Source organism: Tiliqua scincoides, chromosome 6 (genome assembly GCF_035046505.1).
Source record: "Tiliqua scincoides isolate rTilSci1 chromosome 6, rTilSci1.hap2, whole genome shotgun sequence".
Classification (NCBI taxonomy): domain Eukaryota; kingdom Metazoa; phylum Chordata; class Lepidosauria; order Squamata; family Scincidae; genus Tiliqua; species Tiliqua scincoides.
This window is the reverse complement of record NC_089826.1, coordinates 55,967,952-55,990,356: the sequence shown is the minus strand read 5'-3', so window position 1 is coordinate 55,990,356 and position 22,405 is coordinate 55,967,952. Positions and strand designations below refer to the sequence as shown.

Below are 22,405 nucleotides of genomic sequence, written 5' to 3'. Positions count from 1 at the left end.
TGTGCTGGCACAAACAGCAATGGATATCTGGGCACATCATTCATAATCGGTGCTGCATGCACATATGCTGTGCTCAGGAGTTCGTTTCTGGAAGAAGTAACATCTGAGGGTGATGTGATGAACACAGTAAAATCAGTTGTTAGGCCGGATTCCATTTTGTAGGCCAGGAACATTTTGAGCTGTGGTGCGGAAGCTGTGCTGTTTTGGGCGGTGTGAAGCACTGTATCAGCCTTCTCGGTAACAGCTGAACTCCGACGCCCTGATAAGGAGACCTTCACCCTAGCACCAAGCTCTGCAAGAATGACAATGTGCAGCTGTGATTTTCCAGTTGGGACAGGGTGGGCATGATTGCACAGCATTACATCAGCAGATTAGGTCATCTTCTGGAAGCTTCGGCTGTTCTGAACCTCTGATTGGTCAAAAGTTACCTGTAAAATATATGTGTTGATGAAATAGGGAAGGGTTGTTGGTTGTCACCATTCTCACAGTTTGTCTTTCTCTTACTAGGTCATCATGGAGCTTAGTCTGTATCACTGCTGTTATAACAGCTGGAACAGCTACTCTATACCTGTGCTTAGGAGTCCAGGTGAGTGTTAGGGATAAATAAGTCTAGGAGCTTAACTTTATTGTTTTAGCTGTGTGCATGTTGTATTTATGCTCTCAAGTAACGAAATGCCTCTCATGTACTTGTAACCATGATTACAAGTACATGATTCAATAAATCATTTTATGTTGACAGGCCTCTCTCTCACTCTGTGTAAAGGAGTTGATCCATCTAGTCCTGCCTTAGCCACTCAGTCATTCTACTGAAGTCAACCAAAGCTTTGAGGCTTGAGACCTTGGAACGTGGGGCCCTCAGCGTTGACAGGAGCTGGAGGGTTAGCCTGTAGGCCTTCAGCTTCCCCCTTGATTGAAGAACTGGCTGTGAAAAAGGGTGGTGGGACCTATTGGCATAGCTACACCTACAGGAAGGCAGCATGATAAGTACTGCCGGTGCCACATTGTATTGGCAACCTTCAGTCTCGAAAGACTATGGTATCGCGCTCTGAAAGGTGGTTCTGGCACAGCGTCTAGTGTGGCTGAAAAGGCCAATCCGGGAGTGACAATCCCTTCCACACCGGGAGCAAGTGCAGTCTGTCCCTGGTCTGTCTCCCTGGCTATGGGCCTTCCTTCTTTGCCTCTTAGCCTCAGACTGTTGGCCAAGTGTCTCTTCAAACTGGGAAAGGCCATGCTGCACAGCCTGCCTCCAAGCGGGCCATAAGTGGCCCCTCTCACTCACCATCAGAGCCATTCTGGGCAGTAATAGCAACGCACAAGTGTGCCTGCCCTTTGCCATCGCTGCCTGGAATGGCTATGATGTTGAGTGGCAGGGACTGCTCACATGGCACACTCCAGGGCCTGCAGTATATACCATTCCACCCCCTGTAGCTGCACCACTGGTGGCACCTACTGTAGTGCATGCTTGCCCTGAGAACCACGCACTCACCTTACTAAGGTTGCTGGGTCAGGGGAGTTGTGTGTGACAGGTGGTTTTGTAAAAACATTTGTTTCTTAGTAGCTCCTTTAAAACATACTGCATGGTTTTGTATGTAGTGTTGCGGGTTAAAATGGGCGGTTGTAACTTCTTTCTGCCCGTTTGTGCTCTGTCTCTCATTTTGCCTGATTTCTAAGTTGCTCTAGGACTCTAGTGAGAGTAATCTCAGACTGTATCAGGACAAACAATTGGTTCTCCACAGTGTGGTGGTATGTCCTGCGATGTTTAGCCGCCATCAGTCATGGAAGCCCTGTGTAGTAACAACACAGTCATGTTGACCTCTTGGAGCCAGAGCAGACTTCTGATCAGGTATTGAAACAATCCCTGTGATCTAGACTGTGATGTATTAATGTTGTATGTACCTTTCAAATGCAGCTCAAAACCTATGGCTGCAATCCTATGCTCACTTTCCTGAGAGTAAGCCCCACTGAAGACAATAGTACTTATTTATGAGTAGATAAGCATAGGATTGTGCTGTATGTGACTAGCTGTGCTGTTGCTGTATCGTTCAAACAGTTGTATCCCAGCGTCAAGAGGTTTATGTGTGAAAATCTCTCTGCCAAATGTAAATTCCTTGGAGGGTTTTGTGTGCTTTAGCGAGTTCTGGTGTGGGTTGTAAAGTGACCTGTGCTAAATCAACAGTTTTGATTAGATAACCCAACTCCCATTCAATTTGCTTCTTGTTGCTCTAAACTAAAGTAGTTTTAAGAGCCAAATGTTATATGTGAGTCTGGATTGGAATTTCAGTATTACTGTCACCCAATTGAACATTGTCCCAATGCTTGTTTCAAAGACGCATAGGGCAACCCAAGACAAATAGTTTGGCTTTACGCAATTGTCTCTTATATGTAGGAGGCACTTGTGTAGCAAAATTTCAGAAGCTGGTCAGGAACCCTCTTATATTATATTTTCATGCCTTTTTAGCATCAGTTTACACATTACAGCTGCAAAGAGGAGGTGGTGTCAAATTGTTCCATATGGCGGCTGTCATCAGTTAGGAAGCCCTTTCTGTGGGGCAGTTATCCATGCAGGTTTTCTCCATGCCATCCTAGAGCTGTTTGCAGTGGCATGGATAAAGCTGACTGATTTGTCTGAGGTCTACTGCATATGAATTCACCATGTGGTAACAGCTGCCATGCAGTGGGATTTAAAAATGGCTTCAGTGCGGTACACTAATGCAGAATAAAAAAGAAAAATTTGCTGTTGCTTCACAGAATTTGGACTCTTGGTGATATTGTGTGATTGCATGAAATATCAAATCAGGTCACTTCTGATTGACACATGTGGCCCAGTCACAAGTCCTCATGTTATCACTATTCTTTGTTCGGCATGCCAGAATATTATACTGCCATTGTACAAATTGATTTTAAGGCCACACCTGGAGTATTGCATCCAGTTCTGTTTGCTACATCTCAAGAAGGATATAGTGGAAATGGGAAAGGTGCAAAAAAGAGAGACCAAAATGATTACTGGGTTGGGGCACCTCCCTTACAAGAAAATGCTTTGTTTGGGGCTCTTCAGTTTAGAAAAGAGGTGCCTCAGCGGGTACATGATTGAGACATACAAAATAATGCAAGGGATGGATAAAGTGGAATGAGGGATGTTCTTTTCCCTCTTTCACAGCACCAGAACCAGGGGATATTCACTAAAATTGAGTGTTGGGAGAGTTGGGACAAAAGAAAGTATTTATTTACCCAGCATGTAATTAGTCTGTGGAACTCCTTACCACAGGATATGGTGATAGCATCTGGCCTGATGCCTTTAAAAGGAGATTCTGGAGGAAAAGTCCATCACAAGTTACAAGCCGTGATGGGTATGTGCAATCTCCTGATTTTGGAAAGGCTATCTCAGAATGCGAGGTGCAAGAGATGGCACTAGGATGCAGGTCTCTTGTTGTCTCATGTTCCCTGAGACATCTGGTGGGTTACTGTGAGGTACAGGAGGTGGGACTAGATGGACCTTTGGCCTGATCCAGCAGGGCTCTTCTTATGTTTGTTAGTGTTCAATCCATGAGAGCCATTTTAGATCCCATAACTAGTGTCTCGTCCATGTTGTGAGTCACGCATGTCCATCTACTCACTGGACAGAACATTCTATATCATTACATCATCACATGCTTACATTTAGAAGAATTTTCATTGGCATATTGAAAACTGAAGGTTCGGCATGGTAAGTGCAAATACATGAATAGCCATCATGTGGAGCACTTCTTGTGCTGTTGAACGTAAAGCATCCACCATGCAGTGACTTGATAGTATGAATGAAAATTGGTAAGACATGAACACAAAGGACAGGGGAGTAATGAATATGGAAAGAGCAGAAGATGAAGCTGGAAAAATAAATAAAAGTGGTAGGTTGAAGAGGTATGGATAAAAGTGTGCCCAAGAAAGAAACAGAGTATTGCAGATGGTCAGTAAGACAGCAGAAAGTTTGGCATATGGAAAAAAAAGAGCAGTACAATGTTTGTTTAATGGTAGAGGTCATTTTTGTTAGCATGGTGTTGACCTAGAATTGAAGGAGAAATGAAGACAGAACAAGTAAAAATGGGACCGGAATGAGGAGGCAATGGGGGACAGTGACAGGGACAGATCAGGTCCAGGAATGGGTGGATTTGGCAGCAGCAATGGCCACCAAATCCAAACCCCCTTCCCAGACCAAATCCTGTGGCCCAGGTCCACACAGACCTGTGCCAGCAATTTTGCTGGCGCAGGTCTGAGTAGACCTTTCTGTGCTGTGGAGACATAACCCCGGGGTAAGGAACAAATTTTGGCATGGCTGCATTGTTGGGGGGAGGACAGAATTGGGCTGTTACTTACCTCCCATTTGCCTTCAGGTCACTCCCTCACCATAGCATACAGCCTGTCCCTATTTGTCACAGCGGCATCAGCACTGCTGGAAGGGGATAGGATTAGGGCCTTAAAGTTTGTACACATCAGATTTTTGGTACATTTGATTCATTATATATCTAATCTATAGATGTAGGTAAGATAACACATGAACAGAAGAGAAGACCACAGGTGGGAATAATATTCCTGCTAAGAGTTCTGCACCACTGTGCAGTCCCCTTCACTGGCTGCACAGTAGCTCCTTGTCATTGTCCTCATCAAATGTTATCACCGGACTTCAGGGAACACAGAGCTCTGAACTGCGTGGAGTTCAACTCCAGAGGACCTTGAGCCATGCAGTCATGTAGCCTAAAGCGAGCAAGCAGTAGTGAGAATTCTCCTCCTTTCCAGTATGAGAAGTGAGAAACATGTCTCTTGGAACTTGCCTTTCATTAAGTCTTATTCTTATGTATCATTATTTCCCAACTCATCAGTGTACATTATATAGAGCAAGTAAAAGACAGGCCTCTGCCCAAATCTACTTCTATAACCTAGAAGTAGATGAGGAAAAGCCCTCCCAGGGAAAGGGAGAGGAGGAGTCAATGGTAACAAACCAGTGGCATGATGGGAGGAACAGTAGAGCTCAGGGTTAGGAGGACTGAGTGTTAGCAGATGCAATTATCAATGCAGGGAAGCCTGATTACTCATATGGTGGAATGGGTTAAGAACAGGACAACAAAGTGGTCAACGGGCTTGGAAACATAGGCCTATGAGGAACAGTGAAAGCAACTGGATGTGTTTAGCCTGGAGAACTGAAAACTAAGGGGATAGCTGCCTTCAAGTATGTGAAGCACTGTTACATAGAAGAAGGGGAAAATTCTATGGCTCCTAAAAGCAGGACTAGAACCAGTGGATTTAAACTACAGGGGAGTCGGTTTAAGCTAGAAACAAAGAAGAATTTCCTAACAATAAGAGTTGTCCAGCAGTGGAACAGTCTGCCTTGCCTGTAGTTGGAGATTTTCAAGCAACGGCTGGACATCCATCTGTCGGGGATGCTGTAGCCGTTGCCTGCACTGAGCGGGGAGGAGGGTTGGACTAGATGTCCTTGAAGGTTCCTTCCAACAATAACCTTCAATGATATTATGTTTCTGTTGGTGAATTTGACTAAGGGCAAAGCCAAATTTTTCATGAAGGTAGTGTAGTTTGAGCTGATGTTTTAAGAAAATCAGTGGCCCTATATACATGGGAGGAAGGCCCAAGCATAAGAGGCAACAATGACAAGTGGATTTTAGAGCATTAACCAAACCCTCAGAAAAATAAAGAAAAGACATTATGTTTTAATGTAATTTGGACATACATGCTTACGTTCCTTCATATAGCAGGTAACATAATGTCATGAGTAATAGAAACATTGTGTTCATGAAGGTAGTTAAAACCAGTTTGAGTGTCATTTATCCAGAGCTTTCTACCACTAAGGAGAAACTGTAGTCTTCCCCCCCCCCCCGCAAGAAAAACAGCATTCTTGGCCACACAAGCTATTTAAATGGCCAAATCCCAGCCACACATGGAGCAAGAATGCTGTACTGTGAATACTACTTTCCAGATGGTTCCCAGTATATATTTTGTGTCAGAGTTTAGCTTCCTTCTTCCCCATTGTTCGCTCTTTGGAGCTACACACTACATAAGGTAAGTCTGCCACATCTGTGTTTGATAAAACATGTGTAAATGGCAGCACTACGTCACTCTTATGTATGTGTAAAACTGGAGATATACGACTTGCAGTTATCCAAACAGAGACCTCTGATGTTATTTATTCTTGATTTCTCAACCCCTTCAAGAAGAGCATGGCTGCACCACCATTCTTGATAGGAAAATTTTGCCATGTAGTGATTTTTCCCTATAATTCTCTCATGGTTTAATGGCCCGATCCTATCTTGGCTGTGCTGTGATGGGCCCAGTACCGGGGTGGGGGGGGAGGCAGGGGAAGTATCAGACCTTCTGTTCGATAAATGTCCAACATTTCCCCAAATGTAGTGTGGGTGGGTAGGATTGCAGCCTAGGATTTTTAAGAATTTTTCCTTCTTGGTGATGTCATTCCCAGTCATGACATCACTTCCGGTGGCTCCTGACAGATTCTCATTCTAAAAAGTGGGTCCTGGTGCTAAAAGTTTGAGAACCACTGATCTACAGCAAAGGGTGCACTGCTGAAAAGCTGAACCAAACGGATCTTAAAGCCCAAATTCAAATTTTTGTAAGGTCAACTGTACAATTCCCATAAACTTGATTGAGACCTCAATGATAGATGTTTGGCAGCAGTCCAGATGGACTGCTGAGAGCAAACATTGATAGTTGACCCTGTTGTGTGAAAACATCTCTCTATCTGTTTCTATGAGACATGGCGGCAATACAGTCAAGACTCAATTCCCCATGCATGGACATTGTCCATACTGGCATTCATATTGGAGCCTCTCTCAACCCAAGCAATGAATTGTAATTTAGAAGAGTGTGGAAGATGATGCTTGGCAGTGGACAAGAGAAGCATTGCTGCTCTTTTTCCACAGTTCATTGGAAAAATACATAAAATATGTGTTTGACCTCATATAAAATTACCAAGAACACAAACACACTTTGTTGTCAGGGGCAACGCTTTTCATTCATGGGGATGAAAAGCGCATGGAACAAAAGATACCCAAGTTAGAAGTAAGCACAAAAATGGCAAGAACATTGTGACAAGCGGTATTCCATTCAATATATCAAACCAATTGCCAAGCAGACAGATCTCTCCCTTCCCGCATCCTTCAATGAAACCAAGTGGTTATTTTTGTAAAGCATTCGCTTTGTGTTGTTTCCCCTCCAGCTGGCAATAAAGGCAACTGTAAGTGGTATGCAAACAGAAAGCTCAAATGTACCCATTCCAGCCAGGGTCAACCACTGCCAATGTTATGCCTTTCATTTTACTCAGTGATTCGCTGACATTTCCGTGTTTAGAAATATACACAATTTAAGTTTAAATTTTCTTTTTCAGATGCCCAAATGCTTGGGAAGCTTTGGATGGATGCCTGTCAGTCTTGCATTCATAGGGTGTGATCCTGCCAAAGCAAAGCAATATTTAGTACCACTGATCTCAATAGAAGAGATTGAAGGCCAGGCTTAACTCTTTCATAGCACATTTAACACATGGGCAACCCAACCCTATTCCATGCTGGGATGGGAAGGTCAGCTAGCCTGCCCTGTATTCAGAGTGGAATTGGAGCTAGTTGCAGCTCAATCAGGGGTAAGGAGAATCAATTCCCCTTACCCCGGATAAAGCTGCAGCAGCCCCAATGGGGCTACTCAGATCTGTGCCACCTCAAGAGGTGGCACAAATCCAAACAGCCCAGATCTGCTCCAGGGGTTAGGATCCAGCACAGGTGCCAGATTCTGGCCCCACTCACCTGCTACCTACCCATGGGCCCACCCACCACCTGCCCTTCCCCCCGGAACACATACCTCCTGTCCTCCCCTGGACCCTTGCGCCAACCTGATTGGGTCAGTGTGAATGCACCTTTTCTGCCAGCCTATGTGACTTGGGCCAGCCTCTGGAGGCCAGTGAACATCCGTGTGCCAGCCTCCTTGCTTTACAGCACTTTCACAACATTGTTGGGCTAGCGCAAAGGATTTGCGCCAGCCCATTTCAGAGCTTGGAATGCACCTTTAGGCACATTTGTAACTCTGGGAATTGATTTAAGAGCACTTAATGTTGTCTTGACATGCCCCATGCTCGCATTTTATTAGTCATGGTAGTGTGCAACATGTAGAATTTGTGAATTTGGAAATTTTCCAATCCCAAGGAAGGAGTAATGCACCAACTCTTAGAAGCCCTTTTTTCACTGTCCTGCACCCCCACATCTACTGGAATGTTTCACAGTGTGTTTAGCTGATTTTTAAATGTATGTTTATCCTAAGACCTTTATCCTGCCTTTTCATTCTAAACACAAAGCGCTTAAGGTGGCTAAGACCATATATTAAGAATGATCAATAGCAGTAAAGCAATGCAGAAAAAGAGTGTACTAAAAACCAGTTAAAATTGTAATTAAAAATTCAGCCACACATTAAAACAAAACATAAATATATTTGGAACAAAACAGGAGCCTGGCTAAAGGCTTGCTAAAACCCAAACATCTTCAGCCACTAGAAAACCAATGATGAATAGACCAACTCTCACAGAACAAGGAGTTGCATGTCGTGGGCACTGCAGTGACGAAGGTTCCTGCCTGTGTTCCCACCAACCTCTCATGCTGACCTCAGTGAATGGACAAGATCATATGGGAGAAGTTAGTCCTTTAAGAATCCTGTTATCAAGTATTTTAGAGCTTTGAAGACAACCAGTATTTTGAATTACTCCTGACACAGATCAGCAGTAGAGGAAATTGAGATGAAAGTGGAATAACATATACCAAAAGACTGGCTCCAGGCAGCACATCACTTATGCTCACTTACACTTTAACACAGCTAGGTTTTGCCACTACATTCTGCAAAGGCAGCCCCACGTGGTAGAGCTTAATTTGGTAATCTCATCTTGATGTAATTAAGATGTGTGTAACCATGGAAGGTCTGCTTTTGATGAAATGGGCAGCTGTGGCACACCACCTGACCGCTGCACCCACCTGAGAATTCAAGAGCAAGGCTGGGGCAGAAGCACCCTCAAACTGCAATGGGGTGCAACTCAGTTCAAAACAACCTGAATCCTTCTTCATGAATCAACAGTCCTAAAGGCCAGTTCTATATCGCTTCAGCGTGTGAGCCGTCATCAAGGTTTTTCAAGGTTTTTCCATTTTGAGTACTGCATATGCAATTTAAGCTTTACACACTGACTCTGGAACGTAACCCTCATGTAAGATCAGGGGTGACTGTATGCAAAGTGGCATACAATAAAAATAACAATTGTTAAAATAATAAAGCGAGTTACCATAGATTAAAACTGTGATTAAAACAATGGTTAAAAAGCAGCAGTAAAAAATTGTATAAATTTTCAACCTTGAAGTCATCAAAGAGGAAGCAATAGTAAAAAGACAAAAGAGCAAGTATTGTGTTTCTATGTTGGAGCTGAAGCATTTAACTTGCAATTTAACACACACTTGAGGCCCAAATCCTAATCGACTTTCCAGCACTGGCAAATCTGTGCCAATGGGGTGTGTGCTACAACCTGCAGTTGGGTGGCAGTCACAGAGGCCTCTTTAAGGTAAGGGAATGTTTGTTCCCTTACCTCAGAGCTGCATTGCCCTTACCCTGGTGTTGGAAAGTTGGTTAGGATTGTGCCCTGAGAGTAGCAGCCCAATCCTCCGTAAATCCCTGCTCAGTGATGCAACAGCATTGGAACGGCTACTGCTGCATCCAACAGGATTTTCAGCTTCTGGAGGTTTCCTTAGGGTAAGGGGACATTTGTCTCCTTGCCCCAAGGTAAGCCCCAGTAGCCTCTATGGGGCAACTCAGACCTGCGCCAGCTTAATCGCCTAGCACAAGTCCATGTTGATATGTGCAGGTGGATCAGGCCCGTGAAAGGGCTTGGGATTTGGTGTGCATCCCAAACTTCATCTGCCTTCTTTCCTGCCCCGTCACCACCACATTCTGCCCTCCACTCCTCATTCAACCCCTCCCCACCTCCCTCCAACTTCCTGCCCAGAGTTAACACTTTTTATTTATTTCAAAGATGCTCCTAATGACTTGAACAGCAGATCTTTGAAAAAAAATATTTTAAATAATTATCAGACGCATGGCAAGTGATTCCATTTATAGAAGAGATGTTTCTCCTTTCTCTCATACTTCCTTCCATCTCAAAAACAAGAAAAGAGAACTTTTTTCAGAACTTTTTTATTATGCTATTATAATTTCCTATTATGCTATTGTTGTATACAGATCTATGCAGTATAATCAGTTAATGAAAGAGAGAAATCAGTTTTATTTAGTTGGCACACACTTGTAGTCTCACAGAAAAAAAAAAAGTTAAAGAGTGCCACCTTGGGCCTTTTATTGCAAAAGAGAAAAATGGCAGTATAAAAATGGTTTAAAGGAAATAAATAGAAATAAAGAATGGCTGCTTAACAAGATCAAATGGTAAAATTAAACAGAGATCCCAGTAGCAGCAAAAGCACATAGCTACGGTGAGAATAGATGGTATCTATGAAAGCTGTCTATCAAAGCTCAAATTTCAAGTTTAGGTAATGCCTCCGTTTAAGCAGAGTTAGAAGAATAATGTGAAATAATATGCTTTTTTGTTTGTTTTTGCTGTAAGGTGCCTTTCTTGTAATCCTATCTTGGAGTGTTGCCTCTCAAAATATGTTTTTGTCCTTTCAACTAGAAAACTCTCTTTGCTTTTTAAGTGTGTGTTTGGTGCACACGCGTGTGTAGGGATGCCCAGTGGTGTCACTAGGCTTTGCATCACCCAGTGCAGGAGGCCAGCGTGTCACTCCCATGATGTGCAGTGCATGCCCTCCTGTGCAGTGGGTGGTGCCTCTAGCATTGTGCGCGGCTCACGCACGATGCTAAATCTAACTGCAGCCGAGTTCGGAGATGCCTGCGAGCCCTTCCGAACTCAGTTGCAGGTGCCTCTAGCGTCGTGCGCATGCGCGAGGCTCGCACATGCACACAACGCTGGATCTAACTGCAGCCGAGTTCGGAAGGGCAGGAACTCGGCTACAGGTTTGAGGCTGTGGCGTCGCGTGCTTTGTAAGCGTGCAGGGGGCAGTACGCGAGGCGCGTCACCCCCACAGCGCATCACCTGGTGCGGCCCGCACCCCCCACACCCCTCTAGTGACGCCAGTGGGGCTGCCTAAATTAGGTCCCTTGAAGGACAAGGTAACTGGTGGTTCAGATGTTATAAAGAGTATCTAGTATAAACAATACCTAGCGGTAAAACAACCACCCAGAATGCGTTTGTTTCCACCCAGTTGAGGTGTACTACAAATTAAACATTCCTTTGTAAGCATGCCAGAATGATAGATTAACTGCAGCAGGCCTCACCTTTGGAGTCAATTAGTGGCGGAGTCCTTTCACTGAAGTCACTTGAAATTACGCCTGCATCTTGGTGCCACATAGTCATTTTGCACCTGGCACGAAAACAAGGCAGAGCCCAAAAAAGGCAACATGTGTGTTGTCAGTTATCAATGCCTCATTAGCACCCACAAGAAGGCAGTAGTACTTCAGGTTTCTTCATGCTTTTGCATGTTTCGCTATGCATCTGGAAACCAAAGCCAATTTCGTGCATTCCAGGGATTTGATTGTTTTGTTTGCCGTATACAGTGAAACTGATGCGGGAAGTTAAACTTGTGACTCAAGCGAAAGGAAGTCGCTGCTGGCTCCAACCAGTGGAGTGTTTCTTGGGCTCATTAGCTAATCCCTTGTCTCAAAAGCTGAGAAGTCATGTTTAAATCTGAACTATTCAAAACTTCTCCCTTTAAAGCAGCATTCAAAATCCTGTTGCCAGGATTACCCTCTGAACCAGCGATTTATATGGGCTAGCCGGGACATCTGTTAAACTATAGCAGTCAGCATTATTTTTTTTTATATCTTTTCTTTTATAAATATATTGCCCTCATGATAGTACAATCTTGCGCTTGCAACGTGCGTTAAACAAATGCCTGGTGCTCAAATGTGGCTACTGTGGCAACACTGCATCTTACTAAACTCAAAGGCCTCAAAATGCAAATGTCAGAGAAAGGCCGGAAAGAGAGATTTATGTAATTCAAAGGTAAGGCCAGCTAAGGAGCAGGCTGTTTACCTGCTCTCTCTTTTTCTGTACTTCCCTTCCAAAAGTGATCACTGCATAGTGATGACATATTAGCAGAGCTATGGAAAAAACAAACATACACAGTGGAGCTTAGTTACACAAAGGATCCAATCCTATCCAGTTTTCCAGCACTGATGCATCCATGCCAACAGGGTGTGCACTGCATCCTGTGGAGGGTGGGCAGTTACAGAGGCTTCCTCAAGTTTCTCTTACCTTGGGGCTGCATTGCAATTGCATCAGCACTGGAAATTTGGGTAAGATTGGGCCAAAAGTGATCTTGTATGCTGCAAAATCAAACAAGAGAAGCAACTGGTCATTGCTGCATAGGCAGGAGAATAAAAAACAGCAAGACAGGAAAAAGGAAGTGAATGGGAAGTCTAGTCAAAGTAGGAAAGAGGAATCTACATGCATTTAAAACTAGGAGCTGAATAGGTGTCTGCTTGTCCTACTGGTGAGGATGGACACATACAGATCCACACCCACCATTATCATGTACATCCAGCTCGAATGCTGTTGCTTTTCCAGTACAACCTTGGAGATTACTGCACCAGAAGCAGTAATTCTAACAGTCTGGGACTGCAAGTCTATGCACACCTACCTGAGTGTAAGCCCCACTGAACATAGAGGAACTTACTTCTGAGTAAATAAGTATAGGATTGCACTGTAAAAGATGTAAAAGAAAGGATGTAAAAACCACTTCCAGTGGGTTCTAACTGATTATCACTCTAAAAAGTGGGTTCCAGTGCTAAAAAGTTTGAGAACCACTGCTCTACATTCTAGGGATTCATGCCTCAGACCCAAAATAGATAAGGCAGTTTTACTTCTTTTTACTTTATGGCTCTTTTACTTCTAAAAGTAGGTAACACTATAGTCCTGCCCTATCTTAGCCAATGGAAGAGGGGGGAAGCAGCTCCCAAGGTCCTTCTCTCCAGGTTTTGCTACACTTCTTTGCAGCTGCCAGCTCTGGATGAAGTTCTGTCTCCCGGACCTCCATTCAGAATACCTCCAATCCATCCCTCTTAGCCTTAACCAACCCAATTCCTCTGGATGGGGTGGCCAATGTTGTGGAAGACTCAACTTCTTGCTTTTTCCACTGCCTCTTAACAGGTGAGAATTCTCAGCCACCGTTTCATGTGTCTGTGAGATTGCAGCTGGGCTAGCTATCTGAGCACTCTGTGAGTGGCCCTTCCCAATCCGAGACTCTAGCACAGCAGTTTTCAACCAGTGTGCACCAGCATGTTTGTGTACCACAATTGGTACGCAGGTGTGGCACGGGAGTTTGCAGGAGGGTCATTTACTAGTAAGTTCTTGTCAAAAACCTGATGGTGTACCTTGACAATTTTAGCACTTTGTCAGTGTGTCATGAGATGAAAAAGAGAGAAAATCCCCGCTCTAGTGGAAAGATTATATTTATCACATGAACTCTAAGAAGATGTAGGAAGTTTTGGCTCAGATCTAATTTAAATAAACATAACAGCAAACTGCACGATAACACTCTAAGGCCATTTTCAGCATTTTAGAAGTATCTTTGCACCTTGACCTAAAATATTTGCACTCCTGTTATCTAAATGCAGTATCTGAATAAAACCCATTTAATTACAGTGTCATGACAATCTACTTACTCTTTGATGAATTTAAACAAAATACCTAAGCATTTTCTGTCCTGTTTTAAATGGAGAAAGGTAGCAAAAGGGAACATCAGATTAATAGTACCAGTGACATGTTAAACTTAATCTAAACTCTACAACTATTGCTAAAACAATAAAAAGCAGCACAGACTATTGACCTCCTCCCAAATTCTCTGTCTGATTTTTTTTTTTTTTTAATGTCAGAAAGCTTGAGAGAAATGCCAGAAACCAAGAATTCATAATCCTATGCTCAAGTATTGTGAAGTGTAATGGCACTCCTGGAACATGATTAAGACAAAAATAGAAGTTATATAAACAACACATTGTGACCTCTTTTTAACTTGATTAGAGTTTACTAGAATGCTATGCCTTAGCAAAGGATTCATCAAGCCAAAAAGAAAATGAGTAAAGTATAACTTTCATGGAAAATATATAGTTCAGAAGATAACTAGAAATAGATGAAAAGCTGGATTGTGCGCTCAAGACGGTTGGACACAACTAGATTAATACATAGCTTGAGTTGCAGTAAGGGTCTTTCTTACTGAGTATGTTCAGACATACTGGGAATTTTGTGGAAGACTAATAACTTCAGAAACCAAAACTAGTGGGCATAGTCACTAGGACCTTGTCACACGCAAGAATCTTGAAAGAAAAAAAGAAACTCATGTTGCATAGGAAATATTGCCAGTGCATATACTGTCTCACTGGGAGCTTCAGGTTAATTAAACATTTGTCTAGTTCATTGGCTCCCAAACTTTTTAGCACTGGGACCCACTTTTTAAAATGACATTCTGTCAGAACCCACCTAGGTTTGCAAGACTTAAAAATAATCTAGAAAGAAATAATATTTGCACTTATTTACATGTAATAATAACCAGGAAAAAAAATGCTCCAACATTTATTGCCCTACATTTGCAAATGCTTTCAATCTGTAGGAGCTCCTTCAAGGGCAATTCTGATTTCTGAAAGGCTTCAGGGCTTGAGGCATTTAGTTATCTGATCCCTTGATCACCTGGGTTTTCATTGGAGGCTCTGCTAAGCTGCTATGGGACCCACCAAAAATCAGGTCCCCACCCACCAGTGGGTCCTGACCCACAGTTTGGGAACCACTAGTCTAGTTCCTTGGTTCTCAAGCGTTAATGCAAAACACCTCTAGCATCACTTTCTTGGACACCTCCCTAATGCTGCCCGTCAGTGAAATCATCTTGTTATCTATGGCTGCGATCCAGAGAACCATATCCAACTCCATGAATACCCAGGATTTGGGGAAGGTGCTGGCTGACATGTACCATCCTCCCCTCATAGTGGCAGGAATCCAATGATGCACATGAATATCCCGCCTGCATCTTCTTGACATTTGACATATGAGTGATTTTTCTTTGCTTTGGATGCATTGGGGGACATACCTAGATCAATGATTTTGAAACTTTCAACCTTCAGGAAATGCTTCCATATACTCTAGATTAGTCTGCTGAGAAATCCCCAGCATTTCCAGCTAAACTCCTGCATGTTGCAGATAGTTCTGAGAAATTTTTTAGCATGCATACTGAATTCATGGTGGGTACTGGTCAGGCCAATTGGACTTCACCATCACCCTGTATGACCCCTGCCCTTGAACACACGTAACACTCACCTTCATCTGCAAATCGAAAGATAAGAGCAGTCCTGTTTGGCAAGCTGTCTTGCCCACTTCAAGTGGATAAACTTCTAAAGAATTCCAGAGTCCCAAGGAATTCTGAAAATCCCTGCTTTGGATCAAAGCCATATTTATATCCAACTCATTTTTTTGTTACAAATGTGGCTTTGGGCAACACATAACCTGTCTTTTACCTGAAAAATTGACGAGGACTAACTAACCAAACAGTAGTTTCATATTTAGTTTAGTCCAATCCATTCAATTTTGTCCAAAGGGCTTCTGCATGCACTGAGAGAGCAATAGCCTTGACTGATGTTGGTATGAAGCTGAAATTTGATATAACTACAAAAAATATATATACATGGTATATTTCAATGCACATGATACTATGAGGAACGAACAGGATGCCATGAAGTATTCACTGTGTAACACGAAAATTGAATTTTTCATGTTTCTTATGCCATTCATAGGTGCTGATTCTAATGGTAATCTTAGCTATTTTATATTCTCAAAACTTTAGTTATCTTAAATTTTGTTTGTATCTCTCCTATCGCCTAATGTACTGTAACACAAACGGTCAAATACAACTGCATGTCATAAATTGGGCTGAAATGTTGATGCTATGCCAAAAATAGCTGCATTTTTGAAAACCTCACACCAAAATTAACAAAGAAACATTGAAATATTCAGATAAACATGAAACGAGTCAAATTTTGTTAAACAGTGTTATTTATACAAAGTTGGAGGCTAATGCAAAAAAAGCAGCTGTTGCAATTAGATACAGAAAGTTGTCTTTTAGTGTTCAATGAAATTGTAGAGTCCTCTGACAACATCCAACAGAGACGCAACTGCATACTTCATGAAAGACCTTGCACTTTGGATAAACTATCTGGTGGTAACTCAATTTAGAGTATTTATTTGCTTTACTTATGATCAAGATTTTTTTTAATCCTACTTTTTCCAAAAGGAAACTCAAAGCAGCCAATGACAAATTAAAAAATAACAACCAATAATCATAACATCAATGAAATCCAACCAAAACAATCAATGCAAACAGTAAAACAATAGGGTTATCCTTGTCAACACAGTAGCAGATAAAACACAGTCCAAACAGAGTCCACCAAAGCCTGCCTTAAAAAGCCAGGTAAGCAGGATAGTAGAACAGAAATGAGGAAAGGTCCAAGTTGGATGGACATTGCGTAATGTTGGTGCTATAATTGAAAAGGTCTTACCATTTGTATTCACCCATCAGGAATAACTGAAGCCCACAAGGATAGCTGTCCAGCCCATTTTGATCCATCAGCTTCAATTATGCTAAGGGAGAGAAGCAGAAAGTAAAGAAAGGAGAAAGGGAGTGAGGATACTGTTCCCTGGTGCTGGTTGAGCACAGTGACCCTTGGATTGTGGCTAGAATAGAGGTGGCTTAATGCAGCATCAGCAGGTCAATGAATTACAGACTGGCAACAAAGAACAAAACTGACTGAAGAATGAAGATGCAGGGGATTCTGTGAATCAACTTTCTTAGTTTTTAGTTCCATGGGGACTTGTGTAGGGTAAGCTTATCAAGGAACCTATCTGTTGTTTGGTGGCGGCTTATCATTGGATCTAAATAGGTGCTCCCTTGGTCTTTGCATGGGCAGAAGATGCAATAGCTAGTTCTGGAGATCCACTGATTAATTAGCATGCCTCCTTCATTGAGTTAACCATGGAGCTGGTGAGGCCAGCTAGGGTTGGAGATCCTTCTTTTGTTTTGTTAACTTGAAGCTCCTAGGATTTTGTCACAGGATCAAATTTGCTGAGCAAACAAGGTGTGGTCACCCATAGAATTTGGAACTGGCAAGCCTCCAGCCAAACTAGCTTGACAAAAATATAATAAAAAGATGGATCGCGCAACATATATCAGAGAGGCTTGGCCAAGTGAACAGGGAGGGTGATTAATTCATCTCTGATGAAATGGTGTAGCCAACAGTGTCGAAGCAGGCTGTGGTTTGTCTCCTGAAGAAGCCTTTCCTGGATTCCACCGTGCTGGACAATTACCAGCCAGACTCAAACCTCCCGTTTCTGGGTACCAAGATCAAGTGCGTCCAGAGCGTCCTGAATGGAACTCACTATCTGGACCCTCTTTGGTCTGACCAGGCCTGACTCTGGGGCAGAAACAGATGTGGTTACCCTTTTGAATGATCTGCACAAGGTACTATAAAAGAAAAGTGCATCCCTGTTGGTCCTACTGGACTTCTTGGCAACTTTTGACACCACTGAGCATGGTGTCTTTCTGGGTCGGTGGGATGGGGTTCAGTCTTTGCAGTGGTTCTGCTCCTTCCTGGCTGACATATTGCACAAAGTGTTGATAGAAGACTCCTGTTCAGCACCCTGATGATTGGCTTGTGGACTGCCACAGGTACTATTTTGTCCCCTGTGTTGTTCAACATCTATGTGAAGCCACTGGAGAGATCAGCCAAGGATTTGAAGTTGGGTGTCACCACTGGAAGCTATGAGTGACCAGTTCTGTGTAGCAATGGACCTGGGATGCCCGCAACTGCAGGAGGTGGGAAGAGGGTGGATCAGAGTCAGAAGTGGGTGGAAAAGGAAGGCAAAGGGAGCAGGGAGGAAGGCAGATTGGGCCTGGAAAGGGGGGTTCAGCATTGGCAGCATCTGCCAAATCTTCAGCCCTTTTCAGGCTTGATCAGCCTTCACAGGACCAGGCAGGATTTGCCAGGTCGAGTAAACCCAGAACACTGCCATGAATTTACCCTGGGGCAAGGAAACAAATGTTCCTTTACCCCAAGGAAATAAGGGCCTTATTTCTGGTGACTGAAGGCCCAATCCTATCCGGTTTTTGAGTGCCAGTGCATCTGTGCCAATGGAATGTGCACTGCATCCGGTGGTGGTGGGGACAGGCATAGAGACCTCCTCAAGGTATGGGAACATCTGTTTCTTTACCTCAGGGCTGCATTGTGGCTGCACCAGTGCTGGAAAATTGGATAGGATTGGGCCCTGAAACTCCCCCGTGGGATACAGCGGATGCTGATTGGCACCCCTGCATCACTGCATGGGGTGTTAGTAGGACTGGGCTATTAAGAATTATAAACTCCCCATTAATCCTCCAGCACAGGCTTAAGACTTTTCCATCTAACTTTTCAGCTTTCTGTTAACTTTAGTTTCTTTATTGGGGGAGGGGGGATTTATTGGTTGCTGCTGAATAGTTTATGGTTTTGTGTTCTAATGTTGCCATTACTATTTCTTATCCCTGTGAATGCATTTTATTGTTGCTTGTTTTGTATTGTGTTTATATTTATATTTATCAGATTCCAATCCTAACCGGTGCTGGAACAGGTAAGCCAATTGATCTGCACCTTATTGAGTGCAGTTTAGGAGGTGGCAGTGGCACAACTTGGAGTAAGGGAATATTCATCCTCTTACTCTGTCATGCGCCAGCCAACCTTATGGGGCTACTCTGAACTGTGCCAGTGAAATCGCTGATGCAAATCCAAGTCACTTGGTATAATGCCAGACTGGTTGGGAGGGGGTTAGGATCCAGCCTAAGTTGCCGAGGCCCAGTCCTACCCCCTCCCAGGACCAGTTCACCCACTTGTACATCCTTACCTGCCCAGAAGCATCCCCATTCCACCCTTCCACCCCCTTCTCCAAGTCCCCGTGCCATCCAGCCCAGCTTCCTCCAGAGTAGTCACAAACATGCTTTATAGCATGTTTGTGACACTCCTGGGCCAGTGCAAGGGACTTGCGCGACTGACTGCATCCTCTGGATTGCGCTCTCAGTGTATTTATCATGTTATCATGTATTTATTTTGAGCCAGTTTGGACATCCCAGTTTCAGAAAGAAAGGCAGGATAGAAATATTTTTAAATAAAATAAATAAATGGTGTGAGAGTGAGAGAAATGGGTGGACAACAACACCACCCAATTTTTTTTAAAAGGATTCATTGTGATAATGTTGAACCACCACAAGAACGTAAACGTTGTCAGCAAAGGACAAAGTGGCATACCCCTCTTTCTTTAAAGGGATACCAGCTTTGATAACATGTCTTGTACAGCTGTTAATTTATAATAGCCATTATGAGTGTAAAACCTGTCATCTGGCAAGAGATGAAAGTGCTCCTGAGGAACAGCCACATGGGATCTGAAACATAGAAAGTGATTGTCCTCTTCTCTAAGGAAGGAGAGATTTAGATGCACCCTTTACCATTACATCTCTGAGCAATGAGACAAACTATAAGGAATAAAAGTGGCTTAAAATGCCATATAACTGGCTGAATTTTTGAATTATGATCAAGATTATGTACCAACTTTGTTCCCAAGATAACAGTAAGATAAACCGACATACTTATATAACCCTGGGAAAAATACCGATGCCAACTTCCCACTGAATGTCTGGCATGGTCCCGAGACAGCAATGTCACAAAGGTTTTCAGACTGTGCAACTGTGGACATTAGAATTTCCAAATATCCAAACTCAGATCATTCCAAAATTTGTCAGACCTTGAAAGTAGACAAGCCAAAGTCTGTTGTCAAAATGTTGGTCAAGATGCATTGGAAAAAAACATACATTTTTCAGGAATGCCATTCTTTGGAGTAAATTAAGAGATTAATGCTTAATTTGGGTTTTTGACTTGACATTAAGAATGTTATATATTGTGTATTAGTGTACATAGTATAAACATTGTGTATACGCTAATATAGTGTATATACTGTATACACTAATATACCAGATATAGTATGTATGCAAGTATTATTTGATATAACAGATGCATGGTGTATGTACAGTGGCCTATGTAATTATCATCTGTGTTTAATGACTACCAGCTCTTCTCCAACTGTTCTTAATAATCATTTAGCTGATACATAAAAAGGGAGTGCTGTGTGATTAGATCACTGATTGATATAGAACTTTTTAGAGGAGTATTATTTGTCCTAAAATCAAGCTGTGACGACTGAGCTCCCTTCCCCCCTCCCCCATCTATTTTCCTTACAGATAACCCTACTGTAAGGTTCAGTGGTTTCGCTGAGACACTTTGAAATCACTGACATTGTAGAATTACTGTGCGGCCAGGCAGACAAGTCATTTTGTATATTCTGTGTCTTCTTGAATTGAATTCACCAAGGGCTCTTAGCCAGCTCTTAGCCAGTCCACTTGCTGAGATTGGCACCCAAGCTGTGCACCCAAGCCCTCCTGATGAGATAGGGATGCTCAGGTAGTTGTGAAACATCCAGTAGGGTGAGTCAATGGCATCATGAGGCCTCTGAAGATCAAATACAAGGATGGTTGTCAGTATTGCAAACCTTCTGGAGGGGAAGCATCTGTATGTGGACAAGTGCTCACTTGCCTCCCTGTAGAAGCTGCAGCAGTGCAGGGTACATATAGGATTGTGCCATGCATTAACTTTCCATTAAACTCTAGCTGCAATCCTATACACACTTTCCTGGGAGTAAGCCCCACTGAACACAGTGGAACTTACTTCTGAGTAGACATGCCTAGTGTGGCAGTGTCAAAACTTCCACTGGATCCAGTGCAACTTGGATACAGATATATTCTTCTGTTAGCAGAAAACCTCTTCTGATCATAGAAGGGCTATTTTCAAAATAGCAGAGGAGTGTTGCATGAGAAAGGTGACCCCAGTTCCATTTGTGAAAGCTCTTGTGCAAAAAATTGCACAACCTGCTTTCAAAGCTGTTTTATGACCTACTAAAATGTATGTGCTATAACTTGTGCCTTTCTTATTCCCTGTGTTTCTTATAGTTTAACATAACTCTCCATTATTAGTATTGGCAACCTTCAGTCTCGAAAGACTATGGTATCGCGCTCTGAAAGGTGGTTCTGGCACAGCGTCTAGTGTGGCTGAAAAGGCCAATCTGGGAGTGACAATCCCTTCCACACCGGGAGCAAGTGCAGTCTGTCCCTGGTCTGTCTCCCTGGCTATGGGCCTTCCTTCTTTGCCTCTTAGCCTCAGACTGTTGGCAAAGTGTCTCTTCAAACTGGGAAAGGCCATGCTGCACAGCCTGCCTCCAAGCGGGCCGCTCAGAGGCCACAGTTTCCCACTTGTTGAGGTCCATCCCTAAGGCCTTCAGATCCCTCTTGCAGATGTCCTTGTATCGCAGCTGTGATCTACCTGTAGGTCGCTTTCCTTGCACGAGTTCTCCATAGAGGAGATCCTTTGGGATCCGGCCATCATCCATTCTCACGACATGACCAAGCCAACGCAGGCGTCTCTGTTTCAGCAGTGAATACATGCTAGGGATTCCAGCATGTTCCAGGACTGTGTTGTTTGGAACTTTGTCCTGCCAGGTGATGCCGAGGATGCGTCGGAGGCAGCGCATGTGGAAAGCGCTCAGTTTCCTCTCCTGTTGTGAGCAAAGAGTCCATGACTCGCTGCAGTACAGAAGTGTACTCAGGACGCAAGCTCTGTAGACCTGGATCTTGGTATGTTCCGTCAGCTTCTTGTTGGACCAGACTCTCTTTGTGAGTCTGGAAAATGTGGTAGCTGCTTTACCGATGCGCTTGTTTAGCTCGGTATCGAGAGAAAGAGTGTCGGAGATCGTTGAGCCAAGGTACACAAAGTCATGGACAACCTCCAGTTCATGCTCAGAGATTGTAATGCAGGGAGGTGAGTCCACATCCTGAACCATGACCTGTGTTTTCTTCAGGCTGATTGTCAGTCCAAAATCTTGGCAGGCCTTGCTAAAACGATCCATGAGCTGCTGGAGATCTTTGGCAGAGTGGGTAGTGACAGCTGCATCGTCGGCAAAGAGGAAGTCACGCAGACATTTCAGCTGGACTTTGGATTTTGCTCTCAGTCTGGAGAGGTTGAAGAGCTTTCCGTCTGATCTGGTCCGGAGATAGATGCCTTCTGTTGCAGTTCCAAAGGCCTGCTTCAGCAGGACAGCGAAGAAAATCCCAAACAAGGTTGGTGCAAGAATACAGCCCTGCTTCACTCCGCTTCGGATGTCAAAAGGGTCTGATGTGGAGCCATCGAAGACAACAGTGCCCTTCATGTCCTTGTG

General features: G+C 43.4%; 1 long non-coding RNA gene across 1 annotated transcript in view; it reads right to left on the bottom strand.

Moving 5' to 3' along the window:
* Positions 1-262: 262 nt before the first annotated feature.
* LOC136655852 (uncharacterized) overlaps positions 263-22,405 on the bottom strand; it is a 55,064-nt gene continuing 32,921 nt past the window's right edge. Inside the window, exons 2-3 of the long non-coding RNA XR_010794678.1 lie at positions 16,621-16,702; positions 263-428 (exon numbers count right to left, since the gene is read on the bottom strand). This is a non-coding gene — a long non-coding RNA (uncharacterized lncRNA). The remainder of the gene's footprint in view (positions 429-16,620; positions 16,703-22,405) is intronic.